Source organism: Apteryx mantelli, chromosome 13 (assembly GCF_036417845.1).
Source record: "Apteryx mantelli isolate bAptMan1 chromosome 13, bAptMan1.hap1, whole genome shotgun sequence".
Lineage (NCBI taxonomy): Eukaryota > Metazoa > Chordata > Aves > Apterygiformes > Apterygidae > Apteryx > Apteryx mantelli.
In genome coordinates, this window is record NC_089990.1 from 10906645 (window position 1) to 10929765 (window position 23121).

Genomic DNA, 23121 nt, shown 5'->3' on the forward strand with positions numbered 1-23121 from the left:
TGAATGTCAGAAGATATAGTCTGGAGAACAGATGAGAAATAACAGTTACGAATAAAACGAGGACATACTTAATGTATGTAAGCTTGATTAAGGTAGCTCACGGAAGCAAGGCAGGGGACAGCTTTGCTTCTCTGTGATACATGAAGATGAAATTAAAAGCCAATTATGTACAGGTCATGAATTACTCATCCAGCAAGGACAAAAACAAAAATAAAACGCTCTATACTCTCTTGATATCTGTGGAGTTCTGCTAAACTCAGTTTTGTCATTCCTCATTTATATAAATTAAATTGGCCCAAAGGTTACTTAATGCCTATTCTATGGCCTTTACATTTTTGTGTATGGATGTTGTGTTTCTGAACACACAAGATCAACATTTATATTTTTAGTGTTTACATTAAAAAGCTGTTCAGTTCTTATATTTTTCATGATTAAGTGTGCTCTTTTGGATTGACAGGAAAAAACAAAGAGAAAGAAACATGTATGTGGCAATTTGCATACTAAAATGCATCTAAAGCCTCTGCTGAAGAATTCTTAGTTGTTGGAATAGGTTGGATTCACGTCTGGGCAGAAGAGGGCACGAGGCTGTAAACGGAGCAGGTGTAGCGTGGGGTTTGTTTCTACGCTTCTGTGTTTCTTTTAGTGGGTGATAACACCTGCAACCCATTGTCCACGCTGTTTTTGTTTTATCATGGAATTTTACTTTATTTATCATTTCCATAGACTTAATTCCTTATATAAGATTAATAAGGGTGCAGGGATCTGCAGACAGTCCTTGGATTAGTGAATTGGTCCTGTTTACATATGGGTTGTAATGGACACGTACTCAATTCTTTTAATCCTCTATGGAAGCAAAATTAAATTAATAAAAAATCCTAACCCTGTAACATTTTTGAAACCTAATTTACCTGAAAAAGTCTCTTCTGGTCAGTAAATGTAGGTATTCATTAACATTTAGCAAGTCAAGTTAATTTAGGAAACTGGAAAAAATAAAACACAAAAGCAGAGCTGATTTACTGACATCTCTATTGACATTGAGTATTTCCAGTCTGCCCATGGGCAGATGTTATGTGGACCTACCAAACCACTTCTGAGAATCAGTTCAATTCCAGAAAATTTCCTTTTCATTAAATTTCTATATATGGAAAGTAATTTTTTCATTGTAGCTAATAATTTTATTCAGATATCTATTAGCACTACAATCCCCTGACAAAGAATCTGTAGTATTAAAGAACATTTTATAGAAATAAGCAAATTTACTTATGTTATAATAAATTCATAACCAAATATCGTCCTTCTTAAACATGAGGAAAAGAAAAAAGAACCTGAAATGAAAATAATCCAAATAAAGAAATAAAAGATCTAACTAACAAAAGGCTAAGGATATTAGGATGCAATAAGATTTTCATGTGACCGTTTACAAACCCCCAAAGTTTCACAAGATTTAATACAAATGATTTGTTTCTCAGTAATACATCCTGAAGGTGGATTGTTCTTTTTTACCATCATCCTAATTCCTTATTCATTATTCTTCTGTCTTTAAAAACAAATAAATAAAATGTTATCAGGAATCCAATAAGGCAAATGAAGTAATACCTAATATAATAGATCATAGGTACCTCATATGAATAACTTCCAAAAAATGCATGTTGTCAAAATTTTTTCATACAAATAATTCTGCAAATAATAATCATGAACCATAGAAACTGGGAGAGTTTGTAAGTAAAGAAAAAGGATTGCTTTCCAGTATAATTCAATCAGATCTGGAGGCAATGATGAAAAATGACCAAAAACTGAGAATGTGCCTCCTTAGGACCTGATTCAAAGCACACAGAAATGAATACAAGTCTTGTTTTTTGAGGTAGCTTTGGCTGACAGCTATCAAGAACAGAAAAGTGCTCCTGCTGAATGTATTTCTCCTTAATTTCCATTCAGGAAGATGTCATGGCACAAAATGGCTGTTTCCTTCGTAACATACGTGCACTTCAGCAGTGACTAAAGTTGTCTTCTCTACAGCCCCCCTTTGCTGGACAGGAGGTGTGTTGCTCTTGAACCTCACGTGCCAAATGAGCCTTTTCGTCAGAAGACCTTAGGTAAGCGTGGAAGAGTAAAGATGGGTGGGAGCAGACCTCAGGCAGAATACTGAGTGGTATAGATAATAGATATTAGTAGGCAATGTAAGTGGAAAACTGAGGGGATGAGCTTTCAGAGATAAATGTGAAATAATAAATAGAGACAATGTGACCGTATTAGTCTCAACAAAGGAAGAGCAAGCAACTCCCAAGATAGTGAATTGCCCTCATTTACTTTCTTTCCCCTTCAAAGGGTTCGAATATAGGTCTTGGCAAGCAAACCACATATTAGCAATTTGACCCAGGACTTGTGTTTTACACATAAGTATTTGTACTTGTAGAGGAACCTCTTTGAAACCTGTGCCTTTAAATTTTGAATTTAATACAGAGATATTCTTCTACTTGAAAATCTGCCTGTGTATCTATTTCAAGTATGTCCAGATCAATAAAAAGAAGTGTGGTTATTGTTAGCAAATGCATTTCCTGTTTATTCTCATTTGCTTAACACTTTTTATGGTGGTGCATTAAAAAACAGTGGTCAAATATTCTGATTATAGGTGTTGATATTTGCTGTCATTAAAGATCAAGTCCTGCACAAGCAGCATACACTAGGGAAAACAAGAGAATGCTAAAGCTGGAGACAAATACCAATTTTTTCCAATTCTAACTAAAATGAACAACTCTTTTGTAGCGAATGAAGGCACGGACTCAAGAGGTGAAGCATCTTGAGACATTTATTATTTGTTTCTGAGTATATTTATACTAAGAAGTTTGCTGCTTCAGCGGTTTTACAGACACACTTTGCTAAGCCAATCATCATGCAGATTATGTCACAGGTAGCCAGTCATTGCACCGATCACGCGCGCGGCGATCAGGCCTTGTACTTTGCTACTCGCTTCTCCTTTCCCATACGCTTTGCTGCTTGTAACTTTCCACCAGTTTAACCCTGTCATGACCCTCCACACTCTTTCTTCTCCTAAGAAATTCTTCTTGTGGGGATAATCTTGCTTATCTAGAAATCGAAAGCTAACAACTCAGAAAGTATTCTTTTATGATACTTGAGAAATACCGTGAAATGACTCTATATGTTAGACACACACATGTGCACACATGCACACTCATATGCACGCGCACTCACCCGCACGTGCACAAACACAGAGACTCCCAAATATGTATTCACATGGTGTTAACAGCCTAGACTAAATAAAAAGAAAGGAAATACAAAATTCAAGCTGTTTGCTTTGCCTTATCTATTTCTATTATGCATGGTAAATATTGCAGATCATCTGGTCTATCAAATTGAACGCTGTTTGGAGACTCCTTCAGAGTTTTGCCGCAACAGGGGATTGTAAAGATAGATGCAGCAGCAACTCTGAGTTTTCCAGACTTCATTTAGTTGAGCTCTTTATGATATCTGAATTTATTTTTTCGCATGTGAATCTGCTTTACTTCCTGAGGTTTTTTTGATAAAAAAACAGAATATGTTTGGGGGGGAGGGTTTAACATTAGGGTTTTTTTTATGATGCTTACATTTTAAGGAAATATAAATCATCAATGAATAATAGCGGGTGATTGGATAAAGAGATTTGATACTGTGATATTGTGCGTTGCGAGGAACTGTTCTTGGCTATGAAACCAGGCCCCAGTGTGTGCATATGTGCTCTCTCAAGTCCCAGGGCAACTCAAACTTCTAAAAATTGTAGCATGTAGGCTTTAGTTAAATATCCAAAACTTTAGAAGAGGAGAAGATAACTCTCCTGTTGTAAAATAAAAGATAACTTTATTTAAAGAGCTTAAATATATGAAACTCCTCCCTGAAATTCTGGTTTGTGTGTGTGTGTGGTGGGTGTTAAATAAATGGAGAGAAGTATGTAAGGCTGGAATATTAACTTTGGTTTTCTTTTGCCTAATGATTGCTTAATACTCCCGAATGTGTGAACATAGCCAGTCACCTTTTGTGCCTAAGACATCATTTTTGTCTAAATGCCTAGAGAAATGTTGATGTTATCATGGGGGATATTTGTAGTAATACAGTTTTCAAAATATTTAAGGGTCAGCTTTTGATTTAAAACAAGCAGTAATTGTAAATTGTGTTGAATTAACTTAGAGCCAGCATTTGTACACCAGAGACCTGCTGAGAAAGGCAAATTCATTTGGCTTGTTAGACATGTTAACATTAATGTTATTTTTAAAGGAAATTGTATTTAATAATGAGACATAACATTTTTAGGCAGAATTAATAAGATTATGATGCAAAAAAAGAATCTCTTTTGGCCAGTTAATTACCTTATATTATTATTCACATTGTATGACCTTAAATTTGGATAAGGATAAAATTAGCACAAAGTGTTGCAGCAAGATAGAATGGCATGTATTTTTTCTGTACATTACTAGTCAATGGGGTAAGTCCAACTATATCCATAGCGGAGACCATGATGCTGTGGACGATCAGATAGACTGTTCTGGCTGCTGCTTGTGCTTATTGTGCAAATAAGAAATTCTGTCCTCAGCTGGTTATTGCTGTCTGCTGTCAGAAGTTGGGCAAGTCCTGGTGGTTTTACTGGTTGTCTGATCACTCCCTAATTGATCTTAAACCTGAGCCAATTTACAAAGCCAACACCCATAATAATTTGTACCTTTACCTGAGTTTGTGAGCACAGGCAAGTCAGGTTGGGTAGAGTTATAGTCAGGCAGGTGATTCCACCAGCAGAGCTGAGGTCCTGTCTCTGCAGCAGCCAGGAGCAGTCATCTAATAATTGCACCCTATTTTAAATGGTATTGATGGTTACTAAAAAAATCTGAAGTTTTCACATTTCATTTTGGGTTCCTGCAAATGTGTTGAAAAGGCTGTTTCATACTCTGTTCGCAGCCTGCACCTATGAATTTGTAGAGAGAACAGTATTATGTTCAGATGGATATCAGACAGTAATAGTTTGTCATGTATAAAGTGCCCCTTTCCATGCTGGTTTTTCATTGTAATATCAGTGGTTTTCTATAAAATACAAACTATAACATGTTGATATGTTATATTCAACAAAGGAGAAAAAGGGATCACAATGGAAAAAAGGGGATCATTAAACCTATGTAGGCATAATTTTAATATTAAGAGAGCATCTTCTTATAAAACTGAAAATCAGAACAGTTCTCAATATATATGAATCAGCCTGCTGATCTTGAGGGCTTTTTTAATTAAAACTTTATTTTGTTGTAATGAATCAATACTAAAAGTTCCTACAGTTACAGTTCTTTAATCTTATAGATTACAGGAAAAGGAGACATATATTTTCTAAAGATGAATTTAGCTTATCATTACTGCACACACTTTAAACAAATTCCTGTGGTTCCCCCTCAATCTATAAACCTTCTTTCTATTGATAATAGATTATAGAAATATTGAAGCACCTACACATAAATTAGGAACTAGTTTGATTTTCACTGCTTTATGAGAACATACATTCTCTCTTCTTACTAATAAATATATCTGCATATTCTATTTTCTTCTGAACTTTTCCAGCATTGCACAGCAGAACTCAACAAAGAGACTTTTTGCTGAGTTAATTTCACTGACTTTTAAATATTTATGTCAAAATATGCATCAAGTCCTTTACAAATAACTAAAAAAAGAGAGAAAAACTTTTAAAGTCATGAATTCTATTCCTGTTGTCCTGCTCACTCAAGGTGACCAGATGGCGATAACTCCACTTTTTACATGCTCAACGACTATACTGAAGCAGGATTACCATAGTGCCAGGATGGGGGAAAATCTTGCTAGAGTCAGAAGTGATGCAAAGCTATTTATACTACCTCTTATTGTATTCACATCTCCTTTTCAACAAACTCACTGGGGATGAGGAACTGCTGGAAAGTATTACAATTCATTTTAAGATTTTATCTGACCAAAGAGTTGAAGTAGACTGCTCTCAACTTTGGTATTTTTGGTATTCCAAACATTCCAGCAAATGCTAAGAATAAAGGATATTTGCCAGCATGTTGCTTGTAGGCAAACCACTAGTACTAATTCATAGTTCAAATTAGCAGCCTTCACACAAACCTTGGGAAAGCTGTTCTGCAAAGCAGCAGAACAACTTAAAGTTTAGTTCAGGAGAACAGTAGTGATTGTTCATTCAGAAAGTAAGAAAAGGATTTCTCCTTGCAGTACAGTTTTCTGCATTTCATCCAACATAGGATTTATTAAGTCGTTTTATCTGTGACAATAAAAACGTCTATAGAGGTATGAGATTAGAGACCGGTTATTCTAAAGATTAAGAGTCAGTGATGCTGATCATTGATGCATGCAGCAGAGGTAACTTAAAAGGAGAGTGTGGCAATGTATTTACTGATGTTTTTTGCATTAGCAGAATGATGCAGAGGGCCAGAGGCTCAGCTGGCAATCCCAAGTCTGGTTCTGGATGTCTGGTGGAGAGGACAAAGTGCTCTCTAGGACTGTTACTGTATTTGTTGCCTGTATTCCAGTTTCCATTAATGACCCTTTCGATAAGACTGTAGCATCTGCTCAGCCTGTATTAAATTAATAGAAGTCTGTTCTTGCTTTGATGGTGCCACTAGAAATGATGATCGTCTTCCCATCGTTTGGTCTGTGACATGAATCACATCACTTGAAGATGTATTGCAGTGTACCAGACGTAAAAGACAGCGATCTGCTCCTATGTAAGCACATAAGAGCAGGAGTCCATCTTCTAAGTTCTGATCTTATTTTAGAAAGGCATCCTTTAAAATGAAAGGGAAGCTTCTTGCAAAATATATGCTGAAGAGAAAGAAGGGTAGTGGGTGTTATTATTAATACTCATTACATCAGTATTTGCTGAAAATTTTAGATCCAGTGAAGTAGGTCGACTGAGCATGCTATGTGCTGCAGCACCTCTCATAAGTAGTGAACTTTTTGCGTGAAGCTTTGCTCTTGAGCATTGTTTGCCCTCAGTGGAGATTGGGAACAGGAACCTTTATTTTACAGGGTGCTGCTGTTTGTTTTTTTTTTTTTTCCTTCCTAAGAAATGGTTCATGGCCTGTTAGTGTCTTTGCAAAAGCAATCAATAAAACAGAAAACAAACTTTGCTTATGTTCCTTTCAGTCTAACTCAAAATAAAAATAATCTCAGTGTAGGAATGCCAGTAGGTATAATTACAATGTTAATGCATATTTAGTTTCTTGAGCTTTTTGTAAGACTACAAGCAAGGATGCTAACTTTAACTACTACTCTTTCTAATGACGAAGAAGCCTAGATTATCTTTAAAGGAATTAAAACATACTTCCTGTGAAGAAAACAGTGGGTGACTATTAGACTAGCCAATTCTCCTTCTCCCAGTATCCTGTCTTCAAAAATGACCAAAACAGTGCCTTGAAAAGAGCATAAAAACAGGCTGCAATAATTTCCCAGCATTCATCTATAGTTTTTTTTTTTTTCCAGAAATTCCTAGATTCCAGAAGTAATTAATAGCTGGTTTTTATCTGAATATTATAACAAACTTTGCAAACTTGACGACTTCCATGAGTTAGATAAAAGTAAATATTATTTAGACCAGAAAGTATACATAGTCACAGGACAAGTAGGGGGTGGCATTCACAGTACACAAGAGCTCTATTTTCAGCCTTCTGATTGAGCCAAAAGGTTTATTTTCTGGCCAAAAGAAGTATCTAATAGAAACAGTTGATTCGGATATGAATCTACTGGTAGCTCACAGGTGGTGCATGGCTGTGCCCTTCAGCGGTCTGAATGGAGTGGGCTTGCAGTTTGGGAATTGGGCTTTCAAACCTTCTCCAAAGTCGCTACCCCTCCACCCCACCATAGCTGTGTTTCTCTTTAGGTCAGTCCTAAAGAAAGCTTCCTATTTTTTTCACATAATGATTTGAAAATGCTTTAGTTAATTGCTTAAGTTTTTTCAAAGATCTGTTACCAACTGCCTTTTATCTTCTGTTTCATCACCGAGTCACTCAAACTGCATTTTTTCCCCATCAGCTTTAGTTTTGACTAGAATAATTTTGTGCACTGAACAAATTTTATCACTTCACAATTCTCCTGCTTTTTCAGAGCACTCGTGAGTAAATTTGATCTTGCCCACCCCAACAAATTCCCATAATAATAATAAACCTGACCTTGATCAACTGAGTAATATTAAGACTGCAGGTGTTTTAAGGAAGGGGAAAAAAAAGAAAAAAGAAAGAGAAGGAGGTGGGAGGAGGGAGAAGTCTTCACTTAGAAATTTGTCTTGTGAGCTAATGTGCTGGATCTGAATCATGTAAGTTATGTGAGAATTCAGGGATACAGATGATTGCTTTGAAACATTATACTCCTAAGGATACCTCTTAACAAGTTCCAATCAAATTCTAATTTAATTTTAATCTTCTCACTTGGAGGAAAGGAACCTACCTCAAGGGAAAAAAATAGGCAGCCAAAAAAAGAGAAAACTTGTTAAAAAGGCCTAGATCTGGTGGTCTGGAAGTGAAAGTGAGAGGGTAATGGAGCATTTTTATGAAAAGTTTTTTATAGAGAAATTCTTAAATTTCCGCTAGATATCTAGTGTCAGGACAGTGTAGAACAGCACAGTGAGGATATTTAAAAAATAAATATATTGTAGAATACTGTGACAGTTGATGCTTATGGCAATTTCTACCTCCTCTGCCCATGATAAAATCGTTCAAGAATTCACTGAAAGTCAATAAACATTTGTTAGTGCACACAGATTACACAGCGATGAGTAATTATAGTTTATTCTGTGAACGAGCTTAATTAATTTTTCTTTTTTCAATCATTGTTAATGATATATTCCCACTGTTCCTAGAACAGAGCAGAGTGAAGTTTGTGTGTCCTGGCTTTGCAGCAATGATGACAGACATTGTCAGAGAGAAATTATTTTTCAGTACTAAACTTTGGCCTTTGCTGGGGTGACTCAAATGTGACGGGGGGTTTGTTCCACCTGGAGCCCCAACGTTAGAGTAACATATTGTTTGAAGGTAACAGTATTTTATTTATACTTGGTTTATACATTGGTATAAATAAGGTGCAAACCTGGAGCTGGCAGTTGTGCTTGGCAATTGTCTGTGATGTCACTCATTCTTTGAGAAATGCAATTCATATGCCCTGTTTATGTACAAAACCTTGTGAATGCTCTGTGACGGGAGCTTCTTCCTCTACATCAAAAAGCAGCTTTTTGCTTTTTTGGCTGCGGGTTTGGTTACATGTTGTACCTGCTCTTAAAAACTGGCTCCAGCCGCTGGAGTGTCAGAGTAGGTTGTTGCAGAGAGACGGAAACAGACGGTGCAATCGATCTTCATGACTCCTGATGCACATGACTACACTTCTCCCTTCCTAAGTGGCGCATACAAGGTGATTAAATAATCAGCGCTGGGACCCTTGAGGAATATAAATCCCGCAGCAGCCGCTCACAGTGCTGCTCTCTGCTCTCTCAGGCAGCAGCAGCAAGAGGCTGCGGTGCCCCGTTCCAGGTACAAGATGAAACACAAAATGAATCCCACGTCCCTGTGTGGGCTAATGTATTTCAGTTCTTTTACTTGTTTGTCTCAATCACTGCTTAATCATAAAATGCTTATTTTTCTCTCAGTATTAAAGGAAATTGACATTGCCGTATATCTTAAATGGGATATCGTATCTCTCTCCTAGCTGAGTAGGAACAAAATGGATCAACAATTCCCTTAAAGATGGGTTTATTGGGATTTTTAGCATCACCCTTTAAAATTTAAAAACTCAGAGCGTGTTTTAAACTTTTTGACCATTTTTAATTAATCAGATGGGCAAAGAACTTCAAATCTAAAACAAATTGGTTTTGAACACAGATGGATCAAACTGCTTTTATTAGCAACATACTAGGCAATAAAAGCAAATGCCTTTTAGATATTTCTTTAAGTGTATCAGTGTTTATAATGTCTCCTACAATATTATTCTCCATTAGAAACCAGGAACAGTGTTAAGCTGACATCACTGATGCTTATTACCCTGACTGCAAAAAATATATCTTACTTAAAAATTCATGTTATATGAAAATCATAATTATGTCCTTCAAAACTAGACAGATGTAGTCAGATACAATTTATTTAAGAAGAAAAATCATCCCTTTTTCCTTATCTCCTAATTGCTCAAACCTCTAAGTTTTTTGCTGCCAACATGAGAGGAGGGAAAACATTTATTAGCGAGTGTACTAGCTGGGAAAAAATAGAGCGAAGATTTAACTTACATCTTCCTATTGTTTTTTAAAAGAAGCTATTTTAATATGTAAAGTAATTTTAAAATAATGCAACAAAAAAGCCATACATTTTTCTCATCTGTATGTTCCAAACTGTGGCATAAAACCAGCAGACAAGGGAAGACAGAAGCAAAAGTGAGGGTTTGGCCTACAATCATTTTATTGTCTCAACTGGGTACTTTTAGAGATACCCAGAAATTAAATTAAAGGTTTCTGGTAGTGTGCATGAGTCATAGCAGCACCTCAGGGCTGCTGTATAAATAGGGTGTTACCAGAAAGTCATATGCATTATATTCTATGGCTTTACTTGTATGCACGTCTATAAACTGAAGCATAGCTGATATAAGAAAATTTTTAGTCCTCCTTACATTTCTGCATACAGGAAATTCTCGTTTTTTTTCTTTTAGAGGCCTCTACAACATTTTGGTGCTTTCTGGTGTGTAAGAGGTAGTGGAACTAATACCCTTTGCCATAGACAAGAAGCTAATAGATAAGCTTCTTGAAAATACTTGTGCTGATACAGCATAGTTACTTTTAAAAACCAATCCCTCATATTTTTCTTTGTAGAGACTGCATAATGATATTTGATAGTCAAATGATTCAGATTATAATGCATTCTGAACTTCCTTGAGAATATTTCTGCTCCCCCAGTCAGAGAAGTCTTTGTTTGAATTTGTGTCCTCATTTTCCTATGGTATCTGTGCAATTTCTGTGTAAAATAAATAAAAATCAAGAAATTCTTTACAGAATAAGTAATTAAAGCAGAAGTTCCCGAGAACTCTTTAGCAAAAACATTGTGAGAAAGCTGCTACCAAGAGAAATGAGTGTACTGACTTTATCCTTCAGACCTTTCCCACTATCTTTTTAGGTTAAAATCTGCTTTGATCTATGAAGATCAGTTTCAGTTTACAATAATGTACCGGGGAAAGCAAAATTTGCCTCTCTGTCACTGCAAATAAGGTAGGATTTGCCCTAATACAGCAGATTTCCTTGTTTTCTTTTTGCAGCAGTGGTGCTCTGTGACAAGTGTGTCTCTGGAGACGATGAGCACATGTGGGATGCTGACAAAACGGCTCCAAAGACTTCATCTTCCTTCAGAGGCCAGTCCTTCCTGTCCGAAACCATCAAATCACTCTCTGGCTACCTCTCCCATTTGGAATTTGCATGTATTTATATGTGCGATGAAATATGTGCCAAAAGCTCCTGTCAAATCAGCATGAAGATACCTGAGGGAGTAGGTAGAGGAAATAAATAGGTAATCAAAATATTAGGAGTAAATGGGGAGGATATATTTCCTTTTTGTTTTGTTTTGCTTTCTTTTTTGGATTCTGGGGATTTAAAGGTTATACCATGGACTGTGTGTACATCCTTTGGTACAGTTATCTTTTTGTGCTCCTGTTCTGCCTTCAGGTAAATCATCAGCAATATGTTCTAATCTCTCTGTTGCTCATGGATGCTTTTGTAGCATCATCTCGCGCTGTCCCAAGATCCTGTGATGACTGTTAGAAATGTGTTTCATTTGGATTTTGGTTTAGATTTATGCTGCTTTGAGTGTTTGGTTGACAGACTTCAGGAGAGGCAGACTTTTCCAACTCATCCAGGTTATGCAGCTGAAAACCACACAAAGAGGAAACATCTCCAAGGTAAAATCAGACAGTAATTTTTTCAACAGATAGTAAATTGGTGCCTAAAGAAATTAATTACTGAGATTAATGATTTTAGATCTGTAAGTTACATTCAGCAAATAGTTGCAGTCAGAATGCTTATTTTTTTAGTTTTAAAAAATTGAGTAATTTAGAAAAGGTTAATTATCAAGCGAACAATAGAGATTTCATTGGTTAAGATATTTTGTGTTGTTTTTTTCCGTTAACAGAAAAAAAAAATCTGTTTTTCTTTGGCTCACAAACATTCTTCTTTTTGTTTTCCTTTCTGGCCTGTCAGCAAAGTAAGAAAATTGCCATTTGCCTGGCTTTACTCCTGAGATAAGAGATGATTTTATTCCCATGACTATTCACTGATTAGTTGTCTTTGGCTGAGAGTGCTAACACAACAGCTAGCTATCACCTGGAATTTCTGTGGTGTGGATATTGTCCATTGTAAATTGGATGATACCATCAAACTAACTTCCAAGCCATCAGAAAGAATTTATCAGGCCCAATCACGTGCTCATTTATGTGGGCACATCTCCTGTTTTCAGTGTTTACCAAGAGATGAATGGCTCCTTCAGTATAGTCACTACCATTATCCCTTCTAAGGAAATACAGGTTTAAAAAAGAATCTCTGTATGCTTAAGATGTATTTATTTTTCCCTTTTTTGTGATAATGAGCTGTAAATCATTAGTAGCACTAAAGTCAGTGAAACGACAGTATAAGTCCAGTATAACTAAGCTCAGCATCAAGTTGCTGTATCTGATGTTTGATCTGTGTAATGTTATAAAAACTTTTTTATTATACAGAGATCCTTCAAAGACACTATTTCAATCAGCAGGCAGATACTTTTGTCTGGCAAGTTATCCTGTTAAATCAAATAGCAGATTAAAAAAATACATTATATGAAAAAGAATGTTAGTGAAGTCTGAAATCTGGCATTCAAAGACAATGTAGACTTTTATAGGGCACATTGAGAATGGAGAAGTAAGCGTATGTTGGGTATATTTTTATATTTTATTGTTCAGAAAGGAATTGTTTGTTGATGCTTATTGCTGAGAATAAAAGTAAAATTACTCAAAGCTAGTTGCTGGATAGATCTTGTTGCCTCTGTTGCCACTTCCTATTTGCACAGGTTTTATATAAGAGTCTGCTTAGCTATTCTTTCTGCAAAATCGCTTGGGGACTATATCCCAAAGCTGGCAGTTTAAGGTACAAGAATATCATCAGTTCTAAACAAAAATCTCCTATCTCACAGCAGAGGGTTTAAATATAGTGAGTGCTCATCATTTACATACTAGATTTGAAATTATTTCTTTGAAGGTCAGCAGCATATTACATTACTACTTCCATTGGGTGGTATTTTAGAATTTTTACTGCATCCACAACTTCAGTTGTTAATTCTACTTTCATCGTACAGTGGAAAAAATAAGGACTAGACTCTGATCCTATTGAAAGCACTAGTACAACTCCTGTTGACTTACAAAAGAAGTGGTATCAGGATTCCACCTCACTTCACATATGATTAAGAAGAAATACAGTATTAATGCTAAAGGATAAACTGTTACAACAAAATTCATCAGTTACAGTCCATTTCATGTGCCAGTGATCTAAAAGGAATGCCACCAAGCTGAACATGTAGTTTAGCATGAAAGATGGTGTCTGTGCCCTGATACTGCATGGTAGATTACTGGATGAACTTGATAAACATGACTTTATGTTCTGTTCTGAAACATCTTACGTTGGGCCCTTGCATCTAATCTGCAAATATTTTGAGAACCTGTTGTTGCTGTTGTCAGTACTCAGCAGTGTCACAGATTGGAATTGAAATGTTTGAGATTCTACATCTTAACACATTATGAAATTTTAAAAATACATTCCTTTAAAGGCTTGTACTTTGGATCAAGTAGGAGATAAAATTGCATATTTTCTGCCACAAAGGACTCTTCCCTTCTGCTCCTTCACCTCAATAGTTTGTGCTATTTCAGTTACCCCTGTTTCTACAAGTAGAAAAATTGCATTACATTTGAGTGCTCTGAGAATACAGGAAATTTTGAAATCTTCTTGAGAATGCTAGGTGTTTTCTTCCCATTAGAAGTAACATTAATATACTCACATGACAGCAGCTGTAATTCTACCAATATATCTCCAAGATTAAAATATATTATTGATCTTCTTAAAGGAGACATATATCAAAACATAGTGCTCAATACAAGGAGCAATTACGTCTATATGCTCTAGAAAAAGAAATGTAGAATTCAAGGCCAATCCATGCCAATAAAATAAAACTGGTAAGGGGGAAATAGAGGTTAAAAACAAGTTGTTTATATAAAAATAATATCTTGGAACTGATTAACGGGATAATGAGTAAAGGCTGCTGATCATGTTAGGTTTGTTTAAAGAACCAGTAGCTTTGATTGAAATATATTAGAAGTTTTATTGTTCTAAGATTAATTCTTTCTTTTTGTAGGAGTACTTGCCATTAGCAATACAGGTTATGAGGATGTCAGTAGAAATGAAATTTCTTAGCCTGAAGCACACCGCTTACTCACACCAAATTTAGTAGGAAGGGAAATAGTAGTGGTAAGATAAACATGGGAATGCTTAATTCCCATGTATCCACACCCAAATGATTAGTTGTGGATACACTCTGTGAATTAAAATACCATGTAACAAATTAGCATTCACTAGATGCTCAAATTTCCATAATTGTGTAAATTGACCTCAAGTGAAGTGAGTACAATTTACATAGGAAATAAGGGTGCTGCAGTTAAAAAGCAGAAAAAGAAGAGCAACTAAGAGAATATAAAACAAAGCACATTTCCCAAACATTCCTTTTCCAGGTGCGTATGCATTAGTCCTATCCATTCCCCTATAATATGAATGATTCACTTTTAATGTATTATGCTAGACCTCTGTGAACATATTCATTTAGCATTGATGCATACTTTCTTACTAGCTTACCCATCATGCTTGACTGTCCATAGCCTATATCTGAATTTGATTCAGTGATCTCTGTATCTGTATCTACTATGAAGCCTCTAGGCTGTCACCCTGTTTAATAAATAAATAAATCTGGTTTTGGTAGACTGGTTCAAATCCTTGAGAATCTGTCTGTACATATCTATGGAGAAAAAGAAAGTGGAAGAAGGAAGTCTTACATAAAACTAAAGGAAATCATTAGCAGTATAGCATATCATGACATCTTAGTGGTTGGCCTGGTGATGCTATCTTAATGAGTTATTTACTATACACGTATATCAGTGTAATTCCAGTAAGAGTAAAGTATTATATAGAAAGTAGAGATTCTTCAGAATTTTTTTGATACTTCTAGGAGAATTATATTTCTTTCATATTGTATGCGCTCCCTCAGTTAAAAGGCTCCTTCAGCTGATGTGAATCAGACTGTACCATTTTCATCAAGTAAACCTAGCTAATTCCTTTTTTATAAAAGCCTGTGGAGATAGTCTCAGGAAATTGCTTTGTGGGCAACAGTGTTTTTGCTGCTGAGCTACTGCTGCAAATACTCAGTTGTCTAGTAATGAAAATGTATGTGCAGAATCATGATTAACAAGCCAGCACCTCCAATCCTTGTATGCACAATAAAAGGCGCAGTATTAGAAAAATCTTTGGAAAAAAAACTGTAATTCGTAGAGGCTGCAACATGCAATTTGATTAAAATCATTTTAAATGGTAGTACTATTTTCTTATGGATTACACTAAGCTATAACATGTAATGTGTGAGGCCAGCAGAATTACCTGGAGTTGTATGTTATCTCAGTCAAGTATTTTCTCGCAATTCTGTTGTACAATCATTCTGAAGATAGTTTATCAGCAGCAGATAATCTTTAATATGGGGTTTGCTGTATACTTGAAAAATGTGTACACACGCATACTGAAATAGATGTGTATTTAACATATATAATCAAAAGCATATTCTTAATATCACACTTTCCTTTTTATTACATATATAGCACTTGTGTTTATACTAGGCTTTCAGCAAGTTTCTTTTCCTTAGATTCTTGAAACCAGATGTCCCTACTTTCTTACTGTAACTGAAAAATGTTTCAGTTGAACACATCCTCCTGTCAAAACAATAGATAAGTCAGATTATGAAAAAGAATTGGTGTATAATAAAGCTATTGACATGGAGAAAATAACTGAACCATTAGCTATATTTTTATTTTAATTTTTTTTCTCATCATTGTTTCATTAAGTAGTTGATTAATGTTAATGTTATAAGATACAGCTCTTAATCTCTTATTACATTAGCAGAATATGCATTTTGACCTTTTATTTATTCATTTTTCTGCAACTAAATGCAAACTAGATTTTTTTTAATAACTCCTGTGCTTTTTGACTGAACAGAGATAGTACTAACAAATAATAAATATTTTCAAAGGATAATAAAAGCATAATATTAAAAACTATCCAAATTCTGCTGGAATGGTCAAACTCCTACATGTAAATCATTTCAGTTTGTCTTCAAACTCTGTGAAGCAAAGGGCTCACAAAGTTATGCATATTATGTGGAAATTGTATTGTCAGATATATACAATGTTGGGACTGTAAACTGTTTTTATCCTAAGAGTAAAATAAAAGTGAAGGCCTCCCATTAACATGCAGCGTGCCTGGAAATGCAGGAGTGTAGCGTTAGGGAAGGGGGAATTTGGTGAGAAAATTACTAGTTTCACCCTTTTGAGAGTGAGCACAGGTTTCCTATGCAGCAGTTAACAGTATTTCACACATCAATTGCTCTTTTACCATTATGCAGGACACCAAGCTACTTTTTCTTTTAAAAGCATATAAGCATTCGTAATTCATGCTCTGTTTTCACATGTGCATTCCGATAGTAACCTGGCTCAAAAATATCTCTAGATATTCCAAAGAAATGAAAAATCAGCCCATGAATAACTAGGTCCATGCATATATATATATATAATATATATGTTAAAAAATAGAGTAAGATGACTTATGACTAAATATGCATGCAATATTTTAGCTTTTAGAGGAAAGGAACTAGTAACAGTGAACCCTTAGCATGCACATAGACATTCTTCTAGTCAAGATACCTTCTCATGAATTATCATAGGAATTATGCAGATAGGCTCTTTATCTGGTTTCTGCATAGTCCTTTTGAAGTCTTTACAAGTTTAGAAATTATGCTAAAGGAAATTGAAGAAATAAATGGCATTTTATTTGTATAAGAGATTATGCTGAATATAGGTATTGATTCACATCAAGATCTAGTCACAATATTTTTTCTATATGCCTGGTAAAAGTTAACTTTATATCTACAATTTAAGTTTTATAATTCAGAGCACATTGCCATGAGTTGAATTCAAGTTGTTTTTGTTTTTTTAACAAACAGTGATATCATCATGGTAACTTTGGAAAAGTTACCATGAAAAGAAAGGAATACAGGAACTTAAATTTCACGGAAAGAAGAATGCAAAGGACCTTTGTCCCATCAGGAGGAAAAGGTTGATGCTGTTTCCATGCAAAAATTATTTCGATCTTTAAAACAATCTGAACACACATTCACATTAGTCCTGACAGGAGGCTACTTGGTACAAAATTACACACACCAGGCAGTTCCCTGGCCCGTGTTCCTCTCAGCATGTTGCACCCAGCTGCGTGTCCGTCTCACACAGCCAGTATCTTACCATCGCTTCATGAATTATTGACCTTCTTAGCTTCCATACACATTATAATTTGATATGTGCCAAGGTCAGTGAATGCTAAGTTACTTCAGATTTCTCCTTTTCTAAGTGGAGTTGTTGCTCCTGATGCTTATTCCAAAACCAGTTTGCCTATACTCCAGGCAAGTGATTCATTTCAATAATGTGTCAGCTGTCTAACCAAAAAAAAAGAGAAAAAAAAAACCAAAAATCCCTGAATTAATATAATTCTGTTCTAGGAACACACATTTTCCACTGAATTACATTTATCAAAACAGATTATCAAAGCTTTATAATTAACTTTCCTGCAAATAAAAATTAGCATATATTATATGAGTACTGTGCATTAATCAAATAATATTTAGTGAGGCACCCACCTATGCATGCCCAGGAATTACAAAGTTAATGAAAGATGGCAGTACATGAAACTGTAACTAATTAAGCAAGACATAAAAAATTCTGTAGATGTTTGACTGAATATGTAACAATTTACTCATTATCATATTTACATGGTAAGTTTATTCCAATACTTAAGTTTGAGAAACTTGTTATAAGCTCTTTAAAGTTAACTTTCTCTCTCTTATATTTACTTATATCCACTATATTTCTTTGTGCTTTTCAATTGCTGTGTTTTAAACAAATAATTTTAAAGACATAAAGGGGTTTGCCTCAAAAGGAAAGAGAGTAAACAATGAAATCCCATATTAGCGTAACAGCACCTCTGGTATGTGGTTGTATGTTGCTGTATGACACAAGTTGGATCGCACAGTTAATAAAGCTGATGTTACAGTCCAGCAAAAGCCAGCAGATCTGGAGAGGACACAGAAGTAAGATAACAAGAGGAGTGTGGACCTTAGGTAGGCTGAATGAGTCTGTGGGGCCGTTCCCGCTCATTGCAGAGGGACGCTTACAGGGAATAAGTTCCTAACACCCAGGCTTCAGTGCGGAGCAGCAGGGCATCAATATGATGCTCTGACCATAACGCCCTCTCTCCATCTCTGCCTAGTCTATCTGCGTTGAAAATTTTCTGCCAGAATTTTTTTTCTTTGGAAGTTTGTTTTGGGGGGTTTTGTTTGTTTTTTAAAAAATATTTTATTTTTGTCACAATCAAGAAAAGCTATTCAGATATAACTGTCATATGTTACCTACTTGGCAAAGTTGTTCAGAGACATTCTACTGGACCTGATGATTACAGCCATGAGCTTAGTGGGACTGAACCACTAATAAGCAATAACACCTACTTAAGATACTTTTGCTAATTGGTGGTACTAATGGGATTTATAGTATCAATATATCAGTTCCATAGTAGCTAACTGGTTTCGGTTACAGCTTTCAGATATTATGAAGAACACTGGTAATTGAACTGGTAATTCTAGAAGTGAATGGCCTACACTTCGAAATCTTCTTAGCAATAATTTAGCAATTTCATGTAATGTAATTGCAGTGATTCCAAAGTTTAGCCTTTTTCACTTATTTAAACACACACACACGCTTAGAATTAATTTAAAGGTGTAAGTAAAAATTCCTCTTTTTAAAGGGACAAACATTGAGGAAATAAACATCCAAATGATTCTCCATGCTTGGGAAAAAAAGCATTTTTTTTCAGAGCTTTGTAGAAGAGAAAAGGTCTAATCTATCTCTGTAATAACAAAGTCTAGGTTGGAAAGATCTTTAAAAAAAAAAAAGTTAAGTAGCTGTGTACACACAAATATAAATACAAGAAGCCACTCAGACTTAACATGCAACCCTCACAAATAACATATTCTTTGCCTTTAGACTGAACGGTGGTATATACCCCAGCATAAAATATGGTATAAAATCTGATCCTAGGTTATTGCTTTTTCCGTATGATGCTTTAAGTAGACATCAGGAGAACCACGTAAAATTATTGACAAGATTTTTATTTTTTCAAGAAAGGATCGGTTCACTACAGATTCATTGTATGAAATGCACAAACAAAAAAAAAAGAAAGAAAAAGTATTATTATATAGAAAATCATCTGTGATTGTAACAAATGAATATATGCAGTGGAAGAGCAATTTAGATGAGAAACTAGCACTGTTTCTACCCTTAATTTATTTCCATGATTTTCTAGATCATAATGTGAAATGCTCTGGCTGTTTTTAATTAAACCTGTAAACTGAAGATTGTTTGCTTCTTTTCTTTTTTAAATATTGTTGATGATAGAGCATATGTTGTTTATTTAGAATGCTAGCTCTTGCTGTTCAGATGTATTTGAGTTTCCTTCGTATATGCTTAGAGCTTACAAAGGTTTTTCTTCACTAAGGTGCTAAAATATCTTTGGGAATTGAAATCTATCAGTTGGAATACATCCTTACTATTCAGCCAGCAGAGATACGGTGAGACAGTCTCTAAGAAGGACTGATCATATTTGTTTCAACCATGGAACAAAGTAAATTTTTTGGCATTGTCAATGATAATTATTTTCGCTTTCAGATTACTTCTTATGGAAACAAAGCTGCTGAGGTTTTGCCGTCTAGCTGTCTATCCATGTCCTCCCTGATAACTTTTAAAATCTATTGGACAGTTTCAACCTTATTTGACAATAGGTAGAGACTCAAAGACAGTATGTTTCTACTGGTTTAATGAATATATATTATCAACTAATGTACAGACACCCAGTGCTGTGTAAGAAAAAGCTGTAGTCTGAGCTCAGCCACAGTATAGAACATTTTTATGTAAAGTGCTTGTATAGACTCAGTTTTCTACGAGGGACCCATTCAACACTCACTAGGGTATGTCTGGGTTTCTACTTTGTTTCTTTCACTGAGCTTCGAATCAGACCTTATAGAATATTTACTGCTTCTTTGAAAATAACAATGTTATTTCTGGGGAGTTAACGACAATGAGACACCGAAGCTGCAAAAACCTTGTGAACTGCTATTGTATTAGTAAGTGGAAAAGGTGTTCTCCTTATCTGTGGTGCTGAGCTATTTAAAGTAAGAGCCATGGTGGGAATATTGATGATGTACAGACTGTTACATCAAAAGAGATGTTTGTTTCCATGCCTTAGGTACTTTGCTCAAATGTCCTTCCGAAGACATTGAATTATTTCCCAAATCCAACCATTAGAGAATAGATTTCATTCTTCCATTTTTGAGCAGTGTAATGGACTTGGATAGCTTTCCAAATGAAAGATTGTACTTTCAGAGAAGTTTACATGTTTTTTCTACCTGATTTTATGATCAGACTGGTGGGACACAAATGGTGGGAAAAGTGAGTTAAGATGGGACTATTAGGAAAAGAAAGTGATCTTCCTATCTCACACGCACACACACAAAAGTTGAGTTTGAAAAAGCTGTTCCCCCTCTATTAGATTATAACCAAGATTTTATTATTATTTTTTAATCGGTAGAAAGCAGATAGGGGAAGGTGGTTGGAAGAGAGATTAGGTTGGTAATTAAAGTGTACTTTATTTGGGAAAGATATAGTTTGAAATCTGTGCTGTGCCATCTTTCTGTACTCCAGGTGGTGGCCTAACAGTGGATTATAAAGGCAAACCCGCAGCTGGAATCCACATTTTTGATAAATTGGAGAGAGTAACTCTAAAATACAGGGCACTAAGCTTCATGTTCCTGATCCTCAAGATATTAATAATGTTATAAAATTAGAACATTTTGTACGGGAAAAAGTCCTGAAGGTACTAGTGCTTTAATTGATAAGTACTATTATTGGGGAGAAAGGAGGGCAGGTACTTGAAACTGAGCATGTCACAACTCGAATGAATTATCTTATTATTATTATTACTATTTTATTATATTAGCAGCAGTAATGTATTGATGTTCAACTATAAAATCTAATCCTTGAACAAGTTGTTTAATCAAAAGGAGTGTCCTTGGAGGAAAAAAATGAGACTCAATAATCAGAGCAGTTCCAAGTTATACTTCAGTAACTGTCAATGTTTCTTTAGCCTTGGCTCTAATATCAGAACAACTTAGAAAGAGATCATGTCTTTCTTATTTTTAAAATGCCTAATTACATTGTAAAAGGAGTATGAATTCCTAAAAGAAAAATGAAGACCAACAGTATGAGTGGTTCCCAAAGATGCATTTGTCAAAAGTCTCTCATTCAGTTGAAAATTGAGTTCTGAGAGTGAAGTATTAAATGCAAACAGAACTGAAGGCCGTGATCATCCTTAAATGCACTTTCTCTGAATATCTTGCTATATTTAAATTACAAGAGAAATCTTCCAAGTGCTTTTATTTCCATAGCTGTTTCATGCATTGATTTTCTTCTGTATGGATTGACACAGTGAAGTGTTTCACAAAAGAGGGCTAAGCACACAACTAACTTGTATGATCTGCTGTTTCATTTTTTTAAAGACTTATGGGAAGTGTACAGTTTTCTAAGAATTAACTGGAATTATAGTTAGGAAAGCTGTCAGGCTCCAAAGAAAGGGCCCACTGTTAACATGACATCCCAATGGGAAGTGATATAAAGTTCAGTGAGTACCATTCTGCTTGTTATATATTGGTTACTCTAATAAATTCATTAAAGTAACAATAACATATAAATTATGAACAAGGATTTCCCCAAGCACAGAAGGTGGATTAAATCCTCAGCCCCAGCCAAGAACAGAGATATCAAAGAGATCAGTAATCTTTTAAGAAATTCTAATATGCCTAAAAAAACGTTTGGGGGAGTTAGAAGAGGTTTTCCAAGTGGAGTGTAACATTTATCACATAAGAAACTGGTGCAAGAGACTGACAGAGAAGCTGCAGTAGTATTGTGGGGAAACAGCTAATAATGGTGTTAATAGATGGATTTGTTAGAATTTGATTTAAATAATATCTGATTAGTATGTAGAAGCCCTTTTTTATTTTTTCCTTTGTTCCTCTTTTTACATTTGGGGAAATTAATGACAATTATTTTTTGCTATTCCACAGAAACTAACATGGTTCCTCATTTTCAAAAAAATCGTTCTAGAATGGGCAATGGGGTCAATTTCTAAAATCATAAATGTTGAAGCTGTTAGACCAGTTGATGCAAGACCCTAATTTACTTCTGCCAAATGTACATCAGCTTTTTACCTCAGTTACCAATTTTCATGATTTTTTTTTTTTTTTATCATGACTTGAATGGGAGGTGGTATTATATTTAAAACACTCAGCTTCTGGAGGCACATGACTGAGCGCAAACTCAGCTCAGTATCTATTTCTTGTCCAGACTGTTTTGTCTTTAGTGACAACCATATCTTATTTGCTTGCGGACTTGGGAGACTTACAGAAAGGATGAGCAATTGGCAGGTGGGTAAGGAAATTAGTATCTAGTTTAAATTCAGTTGTCTTACAAGTGGAGTTGTAAATAGATGTGTAATTTAAATATAAAATAATGTATAATATCTGCAAAGAAGAGAACCTTGCACTGAATAATTTCTTGGTATTGTTAGTCATGATGGTTTATGTTTTGATCTTTAATGCCTGTATTGACGCTTAGCTTACTCATCAGGCAGCATCTCTGACTTGTTTGGGTTTTTTTTGATTT